At 37.9% G+C, this 13,926-nt stretch overlaps 1 long non-coding RNA gene across 1 annotated transcript in view; it reads right to left on the bottom strand.

Annotated features, from left to right (window-relative positions):
* Window positions 1-11,414, bottom strand: part of LOC138833747 (uncharacterized) — a 116,675-nt gene extending 105,261 nt beyond the window's left edge. Inside the window, exon 1 of the long non-coding RNA XR_011373954.1 lies at window positions 11,296-11,414. This is a non-coding gene — a long non-coding RNA (uncharacterized lncRNA). The remainder of the gene's footprint in view (window positions 1-11,295) is intronic.
* Window positions 11,415-13,926: the final 2,512 nt, after the last annotated feature.

Here is a 13,926-nt window from a genome sequence, read left to right as displayed (position 1 = left end):
GGCTTGGGCTCAGGCTTTGACATTGTGGGTCAGGCTTCCAGAATCTTCCACCACTACCCAAGTAAATGGATGGCTTCCTCATTCCATTTGTTTTCTGATATCCTATCACCACTCCGTAATATTCTGATCTATAAAGAAAGGAGTAAAGGAAAGAAGGAAGGAGGAAAAGAGGGAAGAAAGGGAGGAAGGGAAGGAAGGAAGGAAGAAAGGAAGAAAGGAAGGAAGGAAGGAAGGAAGGAATGAAGGAAGGAAGGAAGGAAGGAAGGAAGGAAGGAGGGAAGGAGGGAAGGAAGGAAGGACTAGCTAAGTTTTTAAGGGCAAGAAGGAAAGCAAGAGACATTAGATATATCAAGTTTGAAAAGTATTTGGTAGTCCATTTAGTAAGTAAAAAATGATCAAAATTCAATATTCAAACACTTTTGTCTATGAAATAATACAATATGTTCAAGAGTTACTATGGGTATCTTCTATTTTCTTCAAGGTCTTCTTGTGAATTCTCCTTTGGAAAGTAGCACGACTTCTCTGTCACATGCTAGAAAAGTGTAATCCTCTACCCACTCTCTTTTCAAGCCTACTAGCAATCTTCTCTGTGTGGGAATCTGCCTTCACCACCTTTGTACCAAAACTGATCCACCACTGGACATGGACTCTAATGTTCAGAGGTAAAGGCATATTCTTTGAATCCTATCTTCTTGAAAAGAGCCTCTGCAGTCATTTCTAACAAAAATGCTGTGACTTTAAGTTCTTCCCATTGTATGTATGCTCATACTTAAGGCAGACTGCCTAATGACACAGAGAAGCTGCTATTAATAGTGTTTATGCCAATTTCTAAACTCAGAGCAATTTAGCTTTTCAAAGAACTTTTGAAATACTTTCTGCATGTAGCATATGATTTAGGAGACTCTGAAAGGGGAATAATAGGAGAAGATGAGGTAAAGATATAGGAAATAATGAGAATGATATAAAAAACTTATAGTGTGATCTGATTAACCCTGTCCCATAATACAAGACTGAGACAGCATTTAGATCAAAGGAAAATGATCTTTACATATGTAAAAATTAATCTATGGAACCCTGAATCAAAGGATATTGTTGAGGTAAATTGTTCAGTTAAGAGTGGAAATGAGTAACCTTTTAGATAAGGAGAAACTGCAGAATTCAATGGAGGGCCTGAGATGTTTAAAGCAGTTTTAGTTCACGTGACAGAAGCAGAGATAATCGCCAGTTTAATCTCTTGTAATCTTTCATGCCTTGATTGTTCAGCATATGAAACAGACATGTTTTGTTTAGATCAAGTCTGATTAGGTGTACATCTATATGTGAATAAATACATACAGAAACACAAAAATACAACAGGATCCTTTTAGGAACCCAAAGGGTAAGTAAATAAAAGCAAACATGAGATGATTAAAGTTGTAGTACCTAGTTTTCATCAAGAAAAAGAAGCATGACAGCACTTGAATGATCTTTTTTTCCTACAAAATTGTTGAATAACACATTGGTATAAGATAAATGACAACTCTTTTTTTCTATTTATCAATTCTATAATATTTGCTAAAACCAGATTTTTTAAATTAAGAAAACCTATTGATTAGAAAACAAGTTTAGAAAAGAGTCAACAGTACAATGATGCAGTAGAAGCTGTGCTTTTGGTTAATGATGGGACTTAGGTATCAGGAGGTAACAGAAATAATAATAGCTTGGAATTATTCAGCTCTGACTTTTGAAACTGCAAGATTGTAGTATCTTTGCCAGTTGTTCAGATATTTAGTTATATAAATTAGGATTTCATAATTATATCTGTAGAAGAAAGTCTTATGGCTGTAATGGAGGCTGAAAATTCCCTAAATATTGAAAGCACAACATATACATACACACACATACACACACACACACACACACACACACACACACACACACACACACACACGTTCTTTATTAACCAGCCAATAGTTTTCATTTCTGCATCCATAACTGAGGATGGCAATTATTACCTTAAGGAGTTATCAAGCAGATAAAATAAGATTACACACATGAAAATAATTTAAAAAGTGAAAGCCATCCAAAAAGATTAGGGTGGCACACTGTTCTTATTATTCAATGTTGATCCTTGTATGGAGTTACCAATGACAGATAATAAATGAAAACTCAACAGCTAAATAAAACATAATTTTATTTGTTTATGTACTTGTAAATCTCTGTTACTTATAATCATTATATACCTTATATACCTTTAAGCATATCTCTATGAAGAACAAAGTATTGAAGCCTTATATTTCCCTTTACTGGTCATATAACATTAGGACAAGTCTTAGGCAAATGTCTACAAATGTCTTGGTCTTAGGCAAATGTATGCAAATCACATTTAAATATCTCATTTAAATCTCATAACTAGCCAAAGTTGCATTATTGCTTCTGTAGTCTCTTCTCTGTGGGAGACTGTATGGATAAGAGTTAATGCACCCATCCCTCTAGGCATGATACATGATAAACATCCCATAAACAAACACTATAGTTATTACCCTTGTGGCACCACAGGGGAGAGGAATTTCATTTCTTTTATAAATAGGAAAACTCTAAACCAAAGAGACTAAATGTTTTAACATAGTTACAAGACAGCCAGGCTCACTTACTTTCTCATGGCCCTTTTAGACTCTGCTCATACATGTTTGTTTGAAAACAATCCCCAAAGATCAGAAAACCAAGGGTTCTCTCTACCTGATAATCAAGATCACTGCAATTGGAAATCTTAAGGGTAAAGAGGCATATTCCAGGACTACATTTTTTTTTTTTTGGTTGGTCATGGGGCTTGAACTCTGGGCCTGGGCGCTGGCCCTCAGCTCTTCAGCTCAAGGCGAGCGCTCTACCACTTGAGCTACAGCGCCACTTCCCAGGACTACATTTTTTATTCAGTTCTGCATCAAATTGGTGTTTTCAGAGAAAGTTCTGAATGGAATCAAGCAATACCTGCTCCCATTGTCAACTTGCCAGCACCATCATCATCTGTTTCTGTGTGGGTCTAAATCAGCTGGCCAACAAGAAGGACTAAAAGGAGATTTGAAAAATAGAAAAGCAGTATAAATCCACCACCTCAAGAGGTCATGATGGTCACTTAAAGAATCTGTTCATGACTTGGCAGTCCTCCAGAATTTTGCCTACAGCACTCTGCTCTACTGTTACAGTAGCCAAGTGGAACTTGACCTAGACCCCTCTTTTTAGTAGATGCATTTCTCCAACATCTCCCAGAGATCTCATGATCCAACTCATGCCAGCACTTTGGTTTTAAGGGATCTTCTAGTTTAACCCAACTCCCAGCTCCTACAACATTTCAACATTTTTCTATGTGCTAATATTTGTATTAAACCTTTACTCCTACATATTTTATAAAGCCTCTATTTTTCTAACCACTCTGTTTTTCTTAAAGGATACCTTTAGAAAAGAATTTTAAAACCCTTCTTTTTCTTTCTTGCTTGCTTCCTTCCTTCCTTTCTCTCTCTCCCTTCCTTCTGTCCCTTCCTTCTGTCCTTTCTTTTCTTCCTTCCTTTCTTTTTCTTTCCTTCTTTCTTTCTTTTTTCTTTCTTTCTTTCTTCTTTCCTTCCTTCTTTCCTTCCTTTCCATTCTTTCTTTCATGGTACTGAGATTTGAACTGAGAGCCATACTGCCATCCCTTCCCCCTCCTATACTTATATGTTATTTTGTTCTTCCAAACTACTCAAAGATTTTTTTATCACTTTTATAAGTAAATCCTATTTTGCTTCACATATAAACCATTCAGAGTCAATAAGGAACATTCATTCATTCATCCATTCCATTTCTATTCTACACCAAACTGTGGGAGAAACAGTGATGAGACAGACCTGGTCTCAGGGACCTTACAGTTTATTAGGGGGGGGAAATGACATGGGTTACATATTTGGTCAAGGCAATCTAAAATGTCTACTTTAAGAAGTGCTAAGAAGCAATTCACTGTCCTCTGCTAGCCATGGAAAAGTATGATTCACTCAGTGACTTCATGATTTCTCTGAGAGCAAGTGATGAAAACAGAAGGATCAGAAACTATTAATCAAGAGAGAAAGGATATCACTTGCCCAGAGTACTGTAAGGGTAATATACTTTGGTGAGGATCCAGGAGGGAAAGAACTGTAACAAGGAAGCACTAGCAGCATGGGGCTAGAGCAAGGTAGTGGTGGTGGGCAGTTAGGAGGCTGACTGCATACTGGGAGGTGAGAGGCCCTCAGACTATGCAGATCAGTGTAAGCTATGTTAGCATTTTTCTTTCTTTTATCCTGAAAGCAAATGAAAGTCGTTGACCATTTGTAGGCAGGATGTTTTTGTAATCAGAATATATTTAAAGGTCACTCTGACTAGACTAGTAAAGGAATAGATTGAAGAATAGGAGCTGTGGTTATGCTCAAAATAACCACCACTTCTTGCATAAAGGTCAACATAAAAAATCAGATGATAAAATCAAGACACATTCAGAAGGCAAATTAGCATGATAGGATATTGTGTTGACTCTTCAGGAATAAGGGAGAGGGAAGGACCAAGGATTTATGCCAGACTTCTGGACTGGACAGTTAGACTGATGGTAGAAATCATTCACTAAATAAGGAACAAGAAGGGTCAGATTTCAGGGGAGAGATCACAGACCTAAGTACTTTCCAAATATTCAAGACAAGTAGCCTCGATATCTGTCAAATAGAATTGCAAATGCTATAGATCAGAGACACAAAATTCTTTTTTCCCATTTTGTAAGTCATGTTTAATCAAGTACCAAGACTCAATTCCAACTGTCCAGATAGGAGATTCACTTGAATTCTTCCCGCCCCCACCCCCTACTCTCCAGTTCTGGGACTTGAACTCAGAGCTTAGGTGCTGTCCCTAAGCTTCTTTGTGCTCAAGACAAGTGCTCTACCACTGGAGCCTCAGCACTATGTGCAGTGTTTATGAATAGTTTATTGGAGATAAGAGTCTCATGGACTCTCCCAGATCTCAGATCTCAACCTGCTGAGTAGCTAGGATTACAGGCATGAGCCACTGGCATCCAGCTTCACCTGAATTCTTGATCATCTGTTAATGACAAAGTTAAAGGGAAAAACCAGTTCTGGTGGGATTCATCCTGATGGTCTTACAGAGAAAAGCTAATATAGTCTAGAATATTTTCTTGGAAAAATTAGCAAAAAATAATTAAAATCTCAAAATTATCAGTGTGAATGAGAAACAGGCAAGAGTGACAGTGATTTTTAAGTGGTTATCTGAGCTACAACTGCTAAAGGTTCTGCCTGGTTTCCCATTTCCTTCAGAAAATAGGAAGAGTGAGTCAGACTCTGAGAGTGGGCACAGCTTGCAAGAACTGGTCAGAGGAGGTAGTGATATTTTTGTTAATTCACAAGAAACAACCAGAATATAATTATACCAACTAAAAATAAAGAAAACTTGGGAAAAAAGTAGAAAAAGAATTTACTGCAAACGTTATTTTATTTCAGAAGCTTTGTTAAATAGTAATTTATTTGGGGACAGAATAGGAGTCTTAATTTTATCCACCTAACATATTTGGTAAGAAGGACACTTTTTGGCAGACTGAGACACACATTAGTAGTATGGACAACTGAAAGTGTGATCTCACATGAATGGAAATTATGTCATGTTGTATATAATTAAAATTTTGAATTCTTTCCACACAAGATCTTGTCAATGGACGTTAATCTTTATTTATTTATTTATTTATTTGTCGGTCATGGGGCCTGAATTCTGGGCCTGGCCTCTGCTCCTGAGCGCTTCAGCTCAAGGCTAGCATTTATCACTTGAGCCATGGCACCACTTCCTGCTTTTTCTGCTTATGTGGTGCTGAGGAATCAAATCCAGGGCCTTGTGCATATTAGGCAAGCACTCTACCACTGAGCTACCTTCCCAGCCCAGATATTTACATCTTAAACAGAGATACAACTATTGCTATAGTTTGGATCATAAGGGTGCCTCAAAAGTTCATGTGGCAAAGCTTTGCTTCCTAGGTGGGTGCTGTTTGGAGATGATAGAAACTTTAGGAGATGAAGCTTACAGAAAGATTTGGTGTCCCTGGGGATGTGCCTTTGGAGGGGTTTGTGGGACCTTGGTCTCTTCTCTTTGGGTTCCTGGCTCTGAGATAAACAATTTTGCTTTTCCATGTGTCCCCCAAAATGATGTGTCAACCTCATCCTGAGTAACAAAACCAATAGATCATGTGGTTGAAACCTTCCGAGGCCATGAAACAAAATTAACTTTTACATACATTTATTGGTGTAGATATTTGTTTTAGTGACACAAAGTTGATTAACACAGCTACATAATGATGAATAACTATAGATCTGTGCTCTCCCACCCAACCAATTCTCTGCCATCTAGTCTCCATTTATCTCTATAAAAAATTAGTGAATTCACACATGTCATTTCCTTAGGTTGATACTGAATCAACCTCTAATATAATGAATCATTGTCAATAAAGGATATTGTCTTAGCCATTGTCTATATATTTATTATAATAGTCACTTTACATGAATTGGCAAACAATTTGACTCACTGTGTCTTAAATCACATTTAAAATATCAATATATCATATGCTTATCAGGGTATCCCCAGTCTGACTGGAGCCAGAGAAACTAACATAAAATTGAATTTAGATGTACTGTTTTTCCTGTAATCATTCACAAGGTGTTCGCTGGTAGTGTATTATGTTCCTAGTGCTGGCACAGTTGGCCAGGGCTGTGGCATGAGGAGGGGCAGACACAGTCCCCTAGTAATTCTAATCAAAGCTCAAAGTGGCAAAGAATAATATGATTTTAATAAGCATTTTAGAGTGACTCACCTGCATATAAAAGTAAAACTGAGTTTTTAGAGGAGTATAGATGTATAGCTATGGGGATTCACTGGATAAAGTATGGATACACTTTTCGGAAGGGAAATTTTGTGGAAGGTAAATCATGAAGAAAGTTATTATAAACTAAAGAAAAAAGATAAGCCAAAGGAAATGAGGTTAAAAGCAAAGGAGATGCATGGAGAAACCATAGGCAGATCAGTTTTTACTCTTGCTACTTCTCATTTTTACCTGCATGTCTGCACATGGTACTCAGCCTCACATTTCCCATATCCACACATTCTTTGGAATATAACTCTGATGAGCAAGCTCTAACTCTGAGTTAGATTACATTTCTCTCTTTTGTTTTATATTTCTCAGTCATTATACCCACCACCTTGCTGTAGAGTCCACCAAATGAATGGACCACTCACCAGGCTATGAATAATTTAAGGGCAAGGACTCAGTAACACATAGAGTAATTGCTTACATCTCAAAATGTAAGAATCACAGAATATGTGGGAACTTTGCAGATGTGATTAAGCAAAGAAACTCCAGTTTGGGAGATGATCGTGGAATTATCTGAGTGAGATCAATGTAATCAAGGAGTGAGCATGCACCACTCAACTCTTCTCCCAAGATGCACCACTCAACTCTTCTCCCAAGAGGCCATGCCACTTGAGGACTTTGGTTCAATTGGCAGCCTAGGATAAGATTAAATTTTAGGATCACCTCCACTGAGGTTCAGTCTATAGCATTAAAAGCAGGGTTGAGACCTCCCCATGGAATAACAAGGGAAGAGTAGAGCACACCTCTCACACCTCGAGTGGAGTGATCTGTTCATTCCAGCTCCATTGTGAGAAAGCTAACAAAAAACTCCTCCCTCCTCCCTGTCAATCTTCTAAGCCAGAAGCGGGCACTGCTCTTCCAGACAGGCCCTAGTACAAGCCTAGGAATGGACATTCAGGATCTTCCACAGTGAGATTCCTCACAGAGGCCAAGAGGAAGACTCACCGATACCTCATTCAAAATCACCAAGCTGAGCTTTCAATTACCTCTGTGCTCCATGCAATAGATACCCAGATCCTGCTAGAAAGGCCTCCCCAGTGAGTGGATCACACAGGACTCCACAGAGTTCTGCCTCTATTTACCTCTGTGCTAGTTTAATAATAATAATGATAATGATAACTAATCATAGTAGTAATAATAGTAGCTAATGTTTGCAATCGTTACTACATTATGATCCCACTTTCCACATAATTAGAACCAAAATCTGAACCTACATCTCTTTGATGCTGGAAATCATTCTCTGGTAGGCATTATGCAACCCTTTTCCTACATTCTTTCACAGTTGTATTTCTTACCCAAAGTCATAGTAAGGTGCTCTGACAGCTTGAGAACTAGCGTGGAGTCTTATTCATTGTGACTGCCTCCCACTTCACACAGTAGCAAGCATAAAACAACAATAGCAAAAGATAGCAAGCCAGAGCACTTGTTGAATATGAGGAGCTACTTCAAGAGCATCTCATGGGTAAACTCAACAGGTCCTCTCAACAGCTCTGTGGTGCAGGCATAGCCTTGTGGATAACCATGGGCACTGACAACTATGGACTCAGTGTTCCTTTTCATTTGTTATTTGTCTTTGAGATCATCCAGTAAATGTCGGCAGGTACAAATGTTAACTCTACCTTAATTTACCAAACAAGTGCCCCATCCAGAGAATACAGAGTCCGGGCACAAACCTGGTCTAGTATGCCAGACCGAAAAGAAAAGAAAAATCCCAAGATCTGTGTTTCTGTGTTTCTCTTATCTTTATTACCAGAATACCATTTATCACTGCCATCAACTCTTGGGCTTTTCCCCTGAATATTTAATATGACTTGAGTTTTGTTTTTAAGACTAGAGCTTGCTTTAATTATTCAGAATATCATTTGTCTGCCAGAAGTTGAAAACTACCCAAGGGTCTGAGATTTAAAAAGCAAAGCAAACAAACAAACCAAAACCTCAAAGGAATCAATGAAGGCAAGAACTTGTTGACCATTGCTTATCTGGCACTTATGTTACTATTTTAATTATAAATATTGTCACATAAGACAATAAGTTCTACAGGACATTAGAAAAACTGGTTTTGACAATATTATAATAGTATCACACTTACATTAGAAATTCTTTGGTCTGGTGATTTTGAAAAGGCTTGTCTTAGACAGCAAAGCCAGATTCTTTCCCATGGGACTTTTCTCAGAGCCCTTAGCAGGAAGTAGTATAACCTGACCTCCAGAAAACCACTTTTCACAAACTAATCAGAAGGAAAGGTACTCTTGGGAAAAAAATGTACCTCTAATTCTAGCCCCATGGGGCATGGCGCATAAAGAGAGGAATTGTGATGTGCAATCAAATAGAAGAAATCATTTATTAAACATGTGTAATTGGAAGTTATCCTGAATCCTGGAAATCTACTTATGTAGTAAGTGTTCAGTACACTAAGGATCACACTTTGTTGGAAGAAAATGATACATATGACTAGTTATGAAGACATCATCATCATTAAGGCTGAATAGGTGATCAAGAAGCTAAAGATATTGGATTTTATTCCCCATTATCTCACTTCTCAGATCTGAGGTTGATGCACAGGATTTGGTCTGCAGAGATAAGCAAATTTATTTATCCAAATTCCAGGTTACATCCTATGGCCCCTACTAAAAACTGTTTGAGGAAGAGGCATCAAGGTGAGGTCTTTGGGATTTGAACATACACAAAAACTATGTGTGTGTGTATGTGTGTGTGTGTGTGTGTGTGTGTGTGTGTGTGTGTACATATACACATATACATATCAATACACATATACATGTCATGTCTAGTGTTAATGCCTGTGTCCAGCCTCATGAGCCTCCTACTTACACCTCTCACATAGCTGAGATGACAGACAGGCCACCATACCCAGCTTGTGTACTTAGATGGGGCCATGACATTTTCTTTTTGCCCAGATGGCCCACAAACCACCATGCTCCTGATCTCTGCCTTCTGCATGGATGGGATATCTGAGCACAGCTTACATATGTGTACATATGTATAATATAGAATATATAATATACATAATATATTATTACATAATATATCACCTATAATATATAATATGTATAGTATATAAAATATATAATTCTGTAGAGTAAGTCCAGTTATAAGCATGATGCATCTTGACCAATGTCACCTTTTCTATCATTCTCCCCCATTTTCCCCTCCCATCCCTACTCTCAAGCGACATAGTTCAATATTTACATACTATACATTGATTGGAATGACTGCCTTTTCTCACCCTCCCCATCCCCCCCCTACATTTTTAACATGAGGGAGAAAGCCAACAGATCCAGGCAGAAATTTCTCCAGAAGAGATTACAAGATTGCCGGATGCCAGTGAACACCACCCTTCGCTCACATACCTTCCACCTGCCGAGTGGTAGCTACTCTGTGCATTGTTACATCTTCTCTCCCAGGAAGCTGAAGAGGCTTCTAGTCTCAGCCTCTCCTGTCCAGGCAGAATCAAGCTGAAGTTGTTCGTGCTGGTTTCACCATCTATTTATTGTTTCACTTCAGTGCCCCGTTGACACATCTATTTCTTATTTATCATTGTTAACATATTTTACAAATCATTCTGGTAGCAGACTCACCAGTACTCCAAATTTATAGAGCTCACCTAAATATCACATTTGGCAGAACATGTGTCATTTTTCTCTACATATTAAAAAAATCACTAATTGCTGCAAGAGATCCTGTATTTGTTCAAATCCCAAACAAGATATAAGTGATGAAGAGAAATACCATTCTCTGTTTTAAATTCAGAAATAAGGCAGGTCTGATTGCTTAATTCTTTTGAAGTGTCTACAATGTGCCTGCATGTACAATGAGGCCCAGCATGTTTTCCTTACTCTTTCTTCTGCTGAATTGTTATTATATTTCACATCTTTCTTTAAATGAACATTTATATGTACCATATCATCCTTATCCAAATTAAGAGAACCACATCTACATAGGAGCAGAAATATATCATGAGTTGTGTTGGGGGAGGGGGATGAAGTTAAGCATAGCCACCTAAAGTGATATCTTCTAAAAAAAATTAGCATGATATATAACATGACAGTTGTAGGCCTGACAGCTGAAGGCTTGGTAGTATATGCAGGGCATATATGATTGTTGGTATAAAATTTTTAGTTTCTGTGTGTGTGTGTGTGTGTGTGTGTGTGTGTGTGTGTGTGTGTGTGTTCCTGTGTCTTCCTTGTCTTTTTAATATGTAATAGATGATAGATAAGATAGATGATATATAGATGATTCATAGATACATGATACATAGAGAGATACTACATAGACAAGATGAATAGATGTAGCAATGGACCCTAATCTACAATGAGATGACATCTTGGAAAATGCATCTAATGCAAGTTAAACATATTATAAGTTGCAAAATAACACACCTAAGCAGGGCAGCTTTCTGTAGTACCTCAGTAGTTCACCTCTTGATTCACTGGATCCCTGGGACCTGCAGCTTGCTTGTGCTGCTTGGCTTCAGGAGACAATTCTACATGAAAATCACTAGACCTGAAAAGGGCAAAATTCATTAAACAAAGTCAAAAGTTGTTAAGTCAAACCATTGTACTTTTGAAACTATCTATAAACATCCACATTATACACACATGCATACATGTAAGTAACTTTTATCAAATAATATCATGATGTATACCAGATATTAAAGACTATAATTTAAACATTTTAGGAGACATGAGTAAGAGTACAAGCTAATATATATTTTTCTATTTTCTTAGGTGACCTTGCCAAAAACAAGCCATTTTGAAGACTATTACTTTTAAACACACATACACATATACACACATCAGATAGACCGACAGATAGATATAGAGAGAGACAGTCATATTGTCTAAAGTATGGTATACACAGGTCATATCATCCATAACATATGCAGGTTGTATTGTCTAAAATATGGCATATGATGGTTAAGATGGGAGGTTAAAGGGAAGGAACAGGTGAATGGAAAGGGGAAGGGTGGATGAATATTCAATGTAAATATGTGAAAATTGAACCAGGTAATTTGGGATGGGTGGGTTGGAAGAAATGAGGGCAAACAGTGAAAAAGGTAGCACTGAACCAGATAGACTATAACCACTGACATGTTGAAGTGAAACCCCTTCTTTCAACTACTTAAAGATATTTTTTTTAAGTAAGAAGAAAAAGTCAGAAAGCTTTTTCTATGAATAGCCTGATGGTCAGCCCCTCACCTTCGGGGCATACAGTCTCTATTACAACTACCTAAGAAACACTCTGACTATAGGATGGAAGCAGTCAGAGACAACACATAAATGAACAAGTGCAATGGTTAGATTCCAATAAAACTTCCCTTACAAAAACAGGCAGCAGGCCAGTTACTGCCTCTGGCTAACTAGAACTTGCCAATCTCTGTCTTAGAATATGATGGAAAGAAATATTTGAAAAAGTAGTGAGAAGAAAAGCCTATGAGAGCTATAGAAAAAGGAGTTGAAGTCGGGTGCTGCTGGATCACACCCATAATCCTAGCTACTGCAGAGACTGAGATACAAAGAATTGCAGTTGAAAGCCAAGCAGAACTCTCCATCTCCATAATAACCAGCAAAATTCTAAGCTGGGGGCGGGGGGGTGGGAAGGAGTTGGCCAAGCAAACAAGCCAAGCAAACCCTAGGCTCTGCATTCAAACCGCATTCAAACCACAGTACAACATAACAGAAACTTTAACAGAGTAAAAGCTGAAGAGCTACTCTCTCTCTCTCTCTCTCTCTCTCTGTGTGTGTGTGTGTGTGTGTGTGTGTGTGTGTGTGTGTGTTTATTCTTTTCTGCATCTATTCTCCCCCAAACCAACCCTAAAATACTCTTATTTTTCTTTATGGCTCTCAACCCATTGTCCTTGCTTTAGAACCTGCTCCTAAAAACAAGAGAATGAGGCCAATATACATGCATACAAACAGTATGGTACCTGACATCACTTACGGTCAATAAAACCTTAAAAAATAAAATTATACAGGGGCTCTCAATGGGAACCCCTGAATTCACTTTTAGCTTTGGTTGGGGTTGAATTATTATGTACTATATAATATACTTTGATTCACAACTCATTATTTCATTTTATCCTAATGAAAGAACTCTCCTTTTACAAAGGAGGAAATCGTTTCATGGAAAAGTGTTAAGTAGGGACAGCTTGGGAATTCTGATGGAAACAAGCACCATATCCCACATATGCGGTAAGTTCAGCCTGCATGTACACCAGTCTCTCCAAATCCCTTAAATCTGGGTGCAAGCCCTCACAAAATAATAAATACCAAGAATCCGTTCAAGAAGCTACCACTTGCGTCCCTGAGTTAAATTCCTATTTAACTAAGAGAAAATGGGTATCGACCACAGTTGGCTTGATTGCAAATGTCAGGCTCTTTGAATTATTAGGAACAGCAATGAAAAATTGATTACATTTAAAACATCCTGTGAAAAGTTTTACAATTGCACATTAAGAAACGGTGTTAAGCAAATAAGAACTAATTGCTCTCAGCTGCACTGGTAATAGCCCTGTCTGCCTTCCTGGTACAATGCATATTCATTTCATTTGAACAGGAAAAGTAAATAAAAATAAAAAGTCCCAGATCTCATTCACATTCAATCACTGTAATTCAAAGCCTAAGGTTATCCTCTCAAGGGAGGAAAGCAATGTAACCATTAATGTTTTCCCTAATCAGTTCAACTGGGTTCCAGAAACTTCTACCTGGTTGCAATACTGACACCCCTCGCCCCCAAACAAATTGACAAGGAAATGCCAATATACTATGTGCACTGAAAAGTTGGAGCATAATTCTCAAGAATAAATTGACCTTTAAAATATCAAGGGTCCTAAAGGAATTCACTTGATCATAAGGAAAAGAATAGTGATTATGGTGGGACAGGGTAGGAAGGATAATAAGAAGGGAGAATGGAAAGATGCCAGATAAAGGGGAGCCAAGATTCAGTTAGCTATAATTAATTAGCTCTAGTGTTCTGTAGAAAGAGAGAATGACTATAGGTTACATATAACA

This window comes from Dipodomys merriami, unplaced genomic scaffold (genome assembly GCF_024711535.1).
Source record: "Dipodomys merriami isolate MVZ:Mamm:240054 unplaced genomic scaffold, mDipMer1.0.p SCAF_21, whole genome shotgun sequence".
NCBI lineage: Eukaryota > Metazoa > Chordata > Mammalia > Rodentia > Heteromyidae > Dipodomys > Dipodomys merriami.
Note: the sequence above shows the minus strand (reverse complement) of the source record. Positions and strands in the feature narration are given on the sequence as shown.